This window comes from Callithrix jacchus, chromosome 7 (assembly GCF_049354715.1).
Source record: "Callithrix jacchus isolate 240 chromosome 7, calJac240_pri, whole genome shotgun sequence".
Taxonomy (NCBI): Eukaryota; Metazoa; Chordata; class Mammalia; order Primates; family Cebidae; genus Callithrix; species Callithrix jacchus.
In genome coordinates this window covers 94,406,631-94,419,332 of record NC_133508.1, presented here as the reverse complement: position 1 = coordinate 94,419,332, position 12,702 = coordinate 94,406,631, and the positions used below count along the sequence as shown (strand labels likewise).

The following is a 12,702-nucleotide window of genomic DNA, read 5'->3' as shown; positions in this document are numbered from 1 at the left end:
GAAAGGAACTTGGAAGTGAAGTGCCAGGAAGTCAGAATCTCTTCTCAGTGGCTTCATTGTACAGTGAAAGCAAAAATTAAAGGAGACTAAAATGGGCAGGCTCCAGGTTCTACAGGATATGCATGGCTTATTTAGGGGTCAAAACAAACATTCCTTGAGCATCTACTCTGCAGGGCATCGAAGGTATAACAGGATAAAGCCTCCATCCCGGCTCTTGAGCAGTTTTCAGGGAAACAGCTGAAACCTTAACAGCTACACACAGAGTGGTTGGAGCATGAAGGAGGGGAGTTAACTCCTTGTGCTTTGCAGGCATTGAGGGTAGTGGTGGGGGAGGGCTGGGATGGAGCAGTGTCTTAAAGAAGATGTGGAGATTGGCTGGGCAGCCCAGACAAGGGCCACACTTGGGAGGGGCTTGAGCAGGGGCTGAGAGGCTGAGAAGGAAAGTGGATGTGGGGTGGGGGCCGCTAGTGATGAGACAGGAGGGAGGGAGGAACAGGTTGGTGCAGTCCAACCCTGGAGAACCTTCAGAGCCACCGCACTGAGGCTTTGGACAGTTATATATTCAGTTTCTCATCATTCTCCTCTCTGATGCACGCTGCTAATTGAACTTTTTTTATGGACTCCAAGACCCACATTAACACTATCTACTTTTAATTCCATACGATGGGGAGAAACTCTTGGTTTTATTGACTGCTTCTTTATCTGACTTCACTTAATTGGAAAATAAACAGATAAAATGATGCCTTTACAACTGATGAATAATTTATGTCCTCTTTGTCTTTTGTCATAGGAGAAAGCCTACCAGGTCTTTCTTAAGTTAGGATATCTGGTAGATGAGAGAAAAAATGTGAACGATTAACTGCAAATTGAGTTTAGTGTGAATTTCTGAGAATCTGAGTCCTCCTCTGTAATAAAGTTTAGATTGGTTCACTTAATGGTTCACCTGGCTCTGGTGGAGCCCAAATTTAGAACATATGAATGCTATTGACCTGTTAATTTGAAATGTTTTAATCTGCATAAAAATGGATTGTATTAATTGTCTCACATTAAGCAGGTCTGACTATAATGTCTGATTGAATTAGGCTAAATTTTCTCTCTCTTAGCTCTTTGCAGTTTCATTTGCCCCAAATGTGTATAACTTTTTTCTCCTCCATGCCTGTCATTTGAGCAAGTTGGGCTGTGTTGCTCTCAGATTAGAGAGAAATCCCACTCACCTTCAGCAAGTACGAATACCTATCATCCTCACACTGTCTTTACTGCTTGACACCACTCTCGGAAACATTCCTCTTTTCTCATTACCTTTGGTAACATTTTGCCACCCTGATCTCACTGGTTTATTTCAGTTTCAAAATCGGTAAATAACTTTACCTCCTTACCCGAGTCTGCATTTCAAAATAAATACTGGAATTTAAATTTCTATTCTTTAAAGGATCTGATTCTTTATTTTATAAACATACACTATCTGTAGTGGGCTGGACACCTTGGTAGATACCAAGGGCATACAACATAGCTGAGTTTGATCCTGCTCTTAGCGAGGCCACAGTCCAGTTCTAGTGATATGGTTTCAATGTATGAAAGTTAAATAATGATGCAAATCAACATTTAAAGTGAAAACTCCAGGCCGAATGTGATTAATGGTTAAATGAGTGATGGAATCTGTGGGGAATAAGAAATCCTTAAGGTTCCTGAATGTGCCCTATGTGTTGGTTTTGTTTTTTTCCTTTACAATTCTGTATTCTGAGGCTGTGCTTGATTCCTTACGTCAGGAATAATCTTCCCCTCTATAACTCAATAAAATCATCACCTGTTTTGGGAAGCCTTCCTTGACCATCCTTGTCTCATTAAATGGCTCTCTTCTGGGCTCTTTAGGCATCTTAGCCTATCATAAGCCCATCATTGTATTTATCTTGCCATTTCCTTGTTTATTTCAGTCAGCTGGAGTGAAGGGCTCAACCAGCAACATACAGGAGGAAAGACTAGAGTGAGAATTTGGGGAGAATTAGGTGGTTTATCTATGCCACCTAATGTTATTTCACTAGGTGAAATAACAGTCTGAGTCCTTCCTGAGAGAACATTTGAATGGCTTCAGAGAAGAAAGCTACAAAATAAGTAAAGGCATCAAGAAAATGGGGTACGTATAAGCAACTTTCTCTGATGGGGAATATTTTGAGTTGGTAGGAAAGTAGCCCACAGCCTTCCTTATGCAATTGTAAGGCCAGTTTTTAAGAGGAGATTGTGACTGAGTTATAAGCGAAGCTTGAGCCAACCAGAGACAGTCCTTCTTGTAGCTTTCTGTCATAGGGGACATTAAGCCCACGAATTAGAAACACCCTTCCTAGTGAGAGCAGGGTTAATGCTCCCATCCCAGCCTCTTAGTGGGGGGCTTCTTTAGGAACTGTTCTTAGTTTAGGGTTATTCCAGTTGCCCCACAATAACCACAGGAAGAAAGCGGAGAGAGGAAGGATGAGCTTTACTGGAAGAAGTATTTTCTAGTACTTTGCTAGCCCAAAGCATCTCTCGGTTTAGTGCTGATTTTCACTATTTCATTAGCGAAAGTGAGGAACGTTGAGCTTGTTGGTGGAGTCTTCACTTCCTGGGTAAGTTGTGAGATGACAAGATGGAAGGAAATGGAACTAAACCTAGGTGCCTTATTCATTTTGCCTACTCAACCTGTTGTCTGTGGACCAGCAGGCTTAGCATCACCTGGTGAGGGGTGTTAGAAATCAAATTCTCAGACCTCTCCTGAGACCTATAGAATCAGAAGCTAGACTCTAACAGATCACAAGTCATTCATATGCGTATTCACATTCCAATGCCCTTGAGTTGATCTAGCATTAAAAAAACCCTGAGATTCTTTATAAAGGACTGATGCTTGGGCTGCACACACTGAGGTTCTGATTTAATCGGTTGGGATGTAGCCAATTAAAAGCTTTCCAAGTGGTGCAACAGTGCATTCACAGTGGTGAGCCCCCTCCAGGTTAGCGTTCTCTAAGTGCTGTCCCCTGTCATCACACTTACTGTGTTGTACTGTCATCTTTATATATGTACTCTCTTAAACATTTCAATATTTGTGTATGCTGAGATTTAATAGAGTATCTCTCACTGCATAATTGTTTGATAAAAGTGAATGGAAAGTAACTTGGGTGGAGGCCTTTAATGATGATTTTGGCAATGACATTGGAGCAAACTTTCTGAAAAATACCATCAACAGCTTGAATGAAGAATTGAGCCATATAAATGGCAGAAAGAATGGTTCAGAAGGTCCTTGGTTGGCCAGAGTCAAAGTCTACAGGGTAACTCAGGTTCTTGGTGCCCAGATTTTATGGGAATGGAATGAGATGACATGGGGAAGACTCAGCTTGATCTCTTTTAATAGGAAGAGGGAGGGTTACAGGTTTGATTCACTGTGAGCCCCAGATAATGCACCAGTGATATTTATTGGGCAGCTAAGAAAATCACAATATGATTTTTTTCATGCATTAATGGAAGTGCAATGTTTGTTTGGACTGGGTACTGGAATCTGCATCTCCTCTGGGTATCACACTGAGGATTTAGTGAGCATTGTGGATAATGTAGATATCATGTCATGGGAGGGAGGTATATTCAGATGAATGCCTGGAGAAGAGAGGATGTGGCCAGTACATGACTGCTTTTTTTCCAGAAGGGCTGACTGTTTTGTGAAAAGAGAGCAGAATTGTGCTGTGCTGCTCCACAGGACATAGCTAGGGCCAGTGGGATTCATAGAGGCAGATTTTGGCTCAACATCGGAAAGACTTTGTGCCAGTGAGAGCCATCCAATAATAGAACTGGCTGCCTGGGGAGATGGTGAGAGCGAGCATGCTCTCTATCTTTGGAAATGTTCTAGCAGAGACTGGATAGCCATCTGTCGTAGGTATTGTGGAAATATTCATGCATTTGGTGGATGAGCAAAATTTTGTTGGTGATGATGATAGTAGTAAATGTGACTGCCATATACTGAGTGCCTTTGAAGTGCCAGGTACCGTGCTAGGCATTTGAGTATTCATTATCATCTTTTGTCCTTTTATAGCCATAGTGAAAGTGAGAGTTCTTACTCCCATTTTATAGAAGAAATGGATTCAGGGCTAGGATTTGAACCCCGAGTTTCATGACTCAAAACCCATAATATTTTAACTTACCACCTGCTTTTTAAGATCCCTTCCATCTCTTAAGATTTTGTGATTTCAAGTGTATTCAGACACTGGATTGGAAGTGACCTTTACACATCCATGTATAAAAAGTCTGATAGAGAGCTGGATGCAAAGGCTTGGGGGTCGAGAGAGTGGTCAGGGTGGCAGATGTAGACTTGAACATCCTCTGCCAAGAGGTGAGAGTTGATGCCATTGAGTTGGTAAGATTCCCAAGGTATCTACAGAGAGAAGGGGCCGTGGTGGCCTGACTCCTTGTGTTGTGCTGGAAACTCAAAAAGCCATGGGAATAGCTGTGAGTCCTGCTTTCCGACAAGGAAGAAGTGATTTTAGTGCATATTGGAAAATGGGTTTCTAATCTCAGTAATGTGTGAATGCTTCTATACATTTTTTTGTATTCTATTTAATAGATTGAGACTTTACAAAGTCAAGTGCTGAAATGAGTCAGTATAATATGCTGGCTAAAGGTAGAGCCTCTGCCTGAGTTGATACCTGGACATTGCTACTCCTTAGCTATGTGCCCTTTAACACATTACCTTTGTATGCCTCAGTTTCTTCATCTGTAAAATTAACGCATTTGGTTGCACTTTTTAAGCTGTATTAATCTCCTTCCTGATTGTAATACATAGTATACTATACATAATTGAGCAAAAAGTAGAAGTTAAAAGAAGGACCGTGTAGTCAGACTGCCTGGATTTAAATTTCAGCTTCATCATTTACTAGCCCCGTGACCCAGGGCAATTTACTTAGTCTTGATAAGCCTTGGTTTCTTTGGTATAAAGTTGAGATAGTAGTAATACCTACCACATAGGGTTTTGTGATTAAATGAGATTATATGTGTAGTGTACTTAGAATAATCCCTAGAGATCTTCAACATAGGAAGCATTCAATAAATGATAATGATGATATATGTAATATTTTACAACAAAGAAACTTGTTGTGCCTTGGGGTCCTTATTGTAAGTATTGGTGTTGATTACATAATACCATAATGTGTGAACATGATCTATAGACATGTTTCTCTCTGAGCAAGAGATTCATGCATTGTAGTATGTGCATGGATGGGTTTATAGAGAGGGAATCTTTGATTCTCCTGAAATAGTAGGTGAGACTTGGGAGAATGCATGTTTATATGGAGAAGACCTATTTTTTCATTGAATCTCTGTGACCTTACAAAATTCAAGAAGTCTTAGTGTGCATAATAATCTTGTAGAAGTACATGAGACTGTTAGCATAAATGAAAAATCTGGCTGCCAGAGTGTATTAGTCAGTTTTTGCACTGCTATTAAGAATACCTGTGACTGTAATTTATGAAGGAAAGAGGATTAATTGACTCACCGTTCTGCATGGCTGGGGAGGCCTCAAGAACCTAATAATCATGGCATCAGGCAAAGGGGAAGCAGGCACCTTCTTTAAAAGGCAGTAGGGGAGAGAGAAAGAAAGAGAGACGTGGGAAGTGCCAGACACTTACCAAACAACCAGATCTCATGAGAATACACTCAGTATCAGTAGAACAGCAAGGAGGAATCCACCTCCACAACATAGTCTCCTCCCACAAGGTCCCTCCCTTGACACAATTCAAGATGAGATTTGGGTGGGAATACAGAGCAAAACCCTATCACAGTGACTTAAGGAATACGGCCGTTTTGTTATCTGATATAACAGAAACTCAAAGAGAGTGGTCCTGAGATCAGTACAATAGTTCAAAGATATTATCAGGGGCTCAAGTTCTTTCAGCTCTGTGCCATCCTTAAATTAATTGCTTCATGGTCCCAAGATAGCTGCTATAGATCCAAGTATCACACCTTTATAAAACTTCACTGAAAACAGAAAGAAGCCAGGGTAGCCTACTTGTTTCCTTTCTTTGGTCAGAGGTTATTTTTTTTTTTTCCCAGAAGGAGCTCCCACAAATCAAAACACCCACCTACCCTCTGTTTATTCTTATTTTGCCAGAACTGGGTCATATTGCCATTTCCCGCCAGAAGGGAGTCCAAGAAAGCAAGTATCTGGCTTTTTTCAGCATCTCTGAGGATAGTGGGCAAGAAAAGACAGTGTAAGGGAAAAAGCCTCCTATATCTCAGTGCACTAATGGTAATATGAGAGCCGATTGCCTTAAGAGTGGTCATACAAAATACCTGAATGGGCGGGGCAGTATTTTGTCTTAAGAAACAGACATCCAGAGAAGGACCAAGGGAATTAGGGAGGGCTTCAAGAACCTTCAAGATGCCTTACCCTGAACAGGCATCCTTCCTTGGTGACTCAGGCACAGGAAGTGTCTGGATTCCAAATACATGTGTAGAAAAACTTTCACAGAAGAGGCAGCCATTTGTTCATGTTTGCAGCTGCTGACTCTGACCCAAATCTGCCCTTCCCCAATCTTCAGCTGCTGGTACTGATGCATCCTTTTGGGAGCCGGACCGTGAGCTCTGCTAGGAAGAAGGTTCCCATTTCAGTAACCCAACCACCACCACCACCCCTCCCCCCGCCCCACACTGCTCCAATCTCCAAGCAAGCTGTTCCCAGAGAAGGGGATCAGCACACACAGTAGTAACACGTCTAGTAATTATCAGCAGCCCTGGGGCTGTGCAACACTTCTAAAAAGACAAGGTGATTCAATAAGATCTGCCAAGACCCCTGAGAGTTTCCTAGATGGAAAGACAGGTGGAGATCTCCAGTGCTAATGACAACGAGGCCTTTCACCCTCAATGGTTAGAGGGCACAGTTTAGGAAATGGGGAACAAAAGCGAAACAGGTGGACATGGGGGCTGTGTGTCTGTTGTTGATGGAAGATCATATTTTTATACATGATCTTGGCAAAGTGTGCGACTGTAAAGAGCAGGCAGGAAATCCATAGAACTGTGATGGTGCAGTCCTTCCATAGTAAACATGTAGAATGTGAAAACACAATGTAACAAGCCCATGTCTTTACCCATCTCTGCTATTAATTCTTTTTTTTTTTTTTTTTTTTGGCTGATTAACTGGTAAACAAAAGGTTGAAAGTTTAATACTGTATTTAATATCTTGAGTCAAAATTCCCTATACTTATTTTTTCTAATAGAGGGTGGAAGAATTCAGTGAAATCAGTGAAGATTTTTTTTTTTTAACCTCCCTTGGGAGGCAAAGGGGAAGCAGGTACCTTCTTTACAAGGCAGCAGGGAACTAGCAAGTGCCATACAGAGAAGGTAACTTTTGATCTGATTCTCGAAGTCTGAGTAGGAAGTTGTCTGGCTTATGGAGGTAAATCAAGATTGTGCAGGTGTCAGGTATTCTATTTACTAGAGTATTTCAGGTGATGAGATAACATCTAAAGGGCATAAAGTTGTAAAATTTAATGGATATTGACATTTTGTTTACTCAGTTTCTTCAGGAAAAAACAACCAATTTTCTTTTTCTGGAGGATCTTCTATACCGAACCTGAATTCTATGGTTGTTTGGAGCCACCATTCAATTCCACCCTCTTAGATGCAATCCACTGATCTGCGAGTATACTAATCACTCTTTCTGGACTAATAAAAATCTTCTCTAAGATTTTTTTTTTTTTTGAGTTGCAGCTGGGAGATTTCAGTCAGCCTCTTGCTGTAGACAAAGTAAGAGATGCCATGTGTAATTTGTAGATGGTTCTGACCTTACCATTTGGAAATACTCCTGACTGCAGGAGATAGAAACCCAATTCACATGAACTTAGATACAAATGGCATTCACTGTAAAATTTACAAAAGCACACACCATCCCTGTCTTTCATTCCTGTGCTGCTCTTCACAAAAGCAGACTAGGCACTTTCAAATAGTGGCACTCAGTATCAACAATGATTTCCATATCTCACTTCTGGTTGAGGTTGAGGCAGGGTGGGAGACAGGCAAAAAAATAAATAAAATTTTAGATTAGTGTTTCTCAAAGTTGATATACTTGTAATTCACCTGGGGATCTTGCTATCATGCAGATTTTGACTCAAGAGATCTAGAATGGTACCTGAGGCTTCATTTCTAACAAGCTCCCATGTGAGGTGGATGCTGCTGGTTCAAAGACCACTCTGAGTAACGTAGTGTTCAAAGATAATGCTTAAAGATTTAGCAAATATAAAAAGATGGTCCAGCATAAAGGTGGTATGGGGTGGGGTAGAAGTGAATTTTGATTTTCAATAGGATAATTAGCATAGGCCCATGGCGGTAATCTTTGAGCATACTTGAAGTCATTCTATTTATGTGACTAAAAAGTTTCTGTTTTAAGAACACATATTAGTTAATTACTGTTGCATAACAAATTACTCCAACATGTAGCAGCTTAAAAGAACAAAGATTTGTAATCCCACGGCTTTGATGGGTCAGCTGAGCTGGGTTCCCCTGCTCAGGACCTCTCACAAGACTGCAATTGAGGCACTGCCGAGAGCTGCTGCTACCATCATTGCGAGGCTCACCCGGGACAGATCTGTTTCTAAGCTCACTCAAGGGGCCATTGGTGGACCTCAGTTCCTCTCAGGCTGGTGGATGAGGGGTCTCAGTTCTTCTTAGGCTGTTTGCAGGAGGCTTTCCTCAGTTCCCTGTCATGTGGCCTCCCAATAGGGTGGCTCACAAATATGACAGCTGGCTTCCATCAGAGCAAGCTAATGAGAGGGCAAGAGATGAAGAACAAGACATAAGTCAGGGTCTTTCTATAACCTGATTTATCAAGTGACATCCCATTACTTTTGCCATATTCCATTTACTAGAAGTAAGTCATTAAGTCCAGCCCACACTGAGGGAGGAGACTACCAAAGGCATGAATATTACTAGATAGGGATCACTGGGGACCATTTTAAAGTGGCTACCACAGCACATATTTGCCTGTTACCTCAGAATCTGAGTGTCTATGCCCCTATGTAGGTTGCTGTCACTGTTGGTTTGTTTAGCAAAGAGGATCATGGGAATTCTTCGGCTCCTAGCAGAAACTAGGATTGGCCCACATGGTTCTCACTGAACAACTTTACTTTGGCCAATCTTCAGCTTTTCAGGAGACATCTGAGCAGAGGCTGGTAGGCCACCTGAGAGCTTGTGGGCAGCTGAGCTCTGACTGACCCCCTGGCCATTTTAGCGATGCCAATAAAATTGCCTGAGGAGCCTGCCAAAGAGACAGATGCTGCTGCTGGAGAAACACCTTCTGTGGCCTGGCATTTGTCCGGTAATTGCTCTCCAAGAGAAAATAAACTTCATATGGGGGGAAGGTGGATGGCGCCTGGCTGTCAGTGTAGAGATAATTTAGAACAAGTGCTGCAAGTAAAGTGCACAAGATTTTATTACAAAATAAAAGACATTGTATAGATCTAAGATTTGACTCTTTAAAATTCCACTGAGTTAGGAAATGCTTCCCATTTTCTAGGCATAGACTAATACACAGTAAGTTGGGTTATGTGCAAAATGCCTCACCTGTTTTCTCTCTCCTGTTCTAAGTCATATTTATTTTGCGATAGAGCCACTATTTCCTCTGCCTTATAGATTCATAATAAGGATGCTTTGGGACTAGACAATAGGCTCCGTCACTTACTAAGATGGGATTTAAGCTTTTGCCCACAGTTTTCTGATATTTAAATTGAGATAGTAATAAGTCTGTCATAAACTTGTTCTAAAAGTGAATAAAGTTACACCAGAAAAAGTTCCTTGCCATTTTTTAGATATTTAATAAATGGGGTCTTTATAGCTGCTACTTACAGTAACTACGGTGGGAGGCGCTTTATAGCGTAACTGTATAGGAAAACCAAGGCCCAGAAGGTTTAAGGTATTTCTTAAAGATCATATAGTAGGTAAGCTTTCCACCATCTATTGTGCATCTATTCACCCACCCACACACCCACCTAACTATCCACCCACCTGTCCATCCAGCAAATATTTCTGAGGTGTGCCTCTGATGATGTTGTATTTATTGCAGTGGCTATGGGGTAAACAACTCAGGTAAACTGGTGCTCTCAAAGGGTTAAGCAAGACAGTGAGCAAACACATTATTAATAGGATTTACATGGAATAAATACTGTATAATAAATAGTTTGAAATGATATAGTAATTGGTATGAGGACACAAGGAGGCAATTTTAGTTTGAGTGACCCTGGAAACTCACTTTAAATAAGTGACATTTGAGTAGAGACCTGTAAGACAAGAAGGAGCCAAGAGAGGGAACGCACTGCAGAGACCCTGCAGCAGAAAGAACAAAAGGAAGTGGGGTGATGGGCATTTCTCAGATCAGGTAGGACATGTATCATATGCCAGGAGAAAATTTAGTTAAATTATAGAATTTCTGGTCATAAATGTAAAGTAAGTGTTCTTGACAAAGGGATTTTCAAAGTTATTAATATATTAACATTTATTATGGTATCTAAAGGGATCAGGGACTATCATATTACTGTTTTGAGAACTATTTAACCATGGATCCAGCCTCTCTTTTCCTTCCTGCCTCCTTCCCTTCTTCCCATCAGTCTACCTGTTCATCTGTCCTCTTTTTCCATCTGTTCATCTCTTGCCTGTTTTTGTTTTGTTTTGTTTTGTTTTTTGAGACAATGTCTTGCTATGTTGCCGAGGCTGGCCTGGGACTCCTAAGCTCAAGTGATTCTTCTTCCTCAACTTCTCAAGTAGTTGGGACCACAGGTATGCCCCACTAGGCCCGGCTTATCCCTTGCTTATTTTTAAAGAGCATCCTTAAGGGATAGAATGTTCTGTGGGAAACCTTGACAAATTGCTTAGTGAACATTCTTTAGAACCTCTGAGCCTCATAACATCCCTAATGTAAGTAGAGATTGGCATCCCATGCTGCAGAAAAGAGAACTGGGGCTTGGAGTGTGAAGGACCTGCCTAGCCTCTGATGGAAGTTGAACCAGGTATGCAGATCACAAGTGAGACTCCAAGTCAAGTGCTCTTCCCAAACTCCGTGCCACAGCTACAACTTCGGCTGATAGAGCCTGGGACATTGAGTTTTCTAAGTGTTCTGATATTTTGATGTTTTTCAAAAACTAATAACAAGGACAATTTTGATAAAGTTTCCCTTTAGTGGGAAAATGTTTTCTTTTAAGTCTGTTGTTAATATTCAGTATGTGTCTCTATTGAGAACAATCATATTTTTGTAGCTATTGGGGTATTTTGAGAAGCTGAGTGAGTAAATTGCATAGGGAACAAACTCATGCTTCCCCTGCTAAAAGGTGCAGAATCCTGTTTTCTTTGAAGAATGACTGTCTTGATCCTTTTGGACTGCTATAACAGAATACCATAGATTGGGTGGTTTATAAATAACAGAAATTTACTTCTTACAGTCCTGGAGGCTGGAAAGTCCAAGATCAAAGCTCCTGCAGATTCAGTGTCTGTGAGAATCCACTTCCTGGTTCAGAGATGGCACCTTCTCACTGTAACTTCACATGGTAGAAGGGGTGAGAGACTTCTCTGGAGTCTTTCCTGTAAGAGCATGACTCTCATCACCTTCCAAAGGCTTTACCTCCAAATACCATCACAATGGGGATTAAGTTTCAATGGATGAATTTGTGTGTGTGTGCAGGGAGCGGGGGCATAAACATTGTCTATAGAAATGGCTAAATTACATTTTCTGAATAATAAATATAATGTTAAGAACTACTGACTGAGTATCTGCTAGAACAGGCATGGTGGGAGGTCACTTTGTATTAAACCACTAATCCTAACAACATGTTGAGTGGTCGGTGCCATCAATCCACTTTTCTGTTAAGGAAACTGTGGCCAGATTGGAGCCAACTTACCCTTCCTCATAGCAGGCACAGTGCTTCTGGCCCCCACCATATTTTTGAGGTGCCACAAATAGGTTTTCACTTCTTTTAAAATAAGAAAAAGGAAATAGACTTTTAGGATCAAAGATTATGCTTGTCATCCTACCAGCACAGTAATGGAATATAATTTTTTAAAATCACATTTTGTAAAGAAAGGAGGCTACAAAAGAAGCAGTACCCAGGCCCCCTGACAAATTGAGGAGACTAGGCTAGGGCTCAGGGAAGTTGCAGCTCATTCAAAGCAGTGCAGGAGAGATGGGCAAAGCAGGACCCACACAGACCCAAACCTGTGCTATTTTCCTGCCATACCTTGAGGCCTCATTTTCAATTGGCTTTGCCCCATACTCTCTAGCTTTCAGCCTCAGCATCATTTCCACAGAAACAGCGAGTGCCTAAAAACTGGGGCACTGCATCCTTAATTTTAGCACCCCATCTGCTCCTGGATAACGACAGACAGAAATGCACAAAACCTTATTTTCGGAGATCCTCATCCCAGTATTTCTGAGCAAGTATGCAGGCCCACCCAGGGCTTCATGAGCGCAAGCGCTGCCCTGACCTTGTTAAAGTGGACAGTTCAGTCCAGCAGAAGCACCCCTCCCTGTTTCATTAGGCTGAGTGTGGAACCAGCCCCCTGAAACTCTGAGATAATGAGCAAGTGGAGAAACAGGTGGAAAGCAATAGTGCTCAAGTTTGCACACTCCACTGCTGCTCACCAGCCACTGCTGCAAATGAGAACCTTTGGGAAGTTTGACCCTCATTTCCCTGCACAGTGATAGGTTAGCATGAA

The 12,702-nt window shown here is 41.5% G+C and overlaps 1 protein-coding gene across 29 annotated transcripts in view; it reads left to right on the top strand.

The window, feature by feature from the left end:
* The window catches only part of DAB1 (DAB adaptor protein 1), a 1,273,242-nt gene that overhangs the window by 938,842 nt on the left and 321,698 nt on the right, over positions 1-12,702 (top strand). For 3 of the 29 annotated variants that reach the window (XM_035253004.3, XM_078331970.1, XM_078331969.1), the window contains exon 2: positions 1,932-2,131. The exons of the other annotated variants lie outside the window; for them this stretch is intronic. The gene's annotated coding sequence lies outside the window, so the exon portion shown is untranslated. The remainder of the gene's footprint in view (positions 1-1,931; positions 2,132-12,702) is intronic. 29 annotated transcript variants of the gene reach the window in all.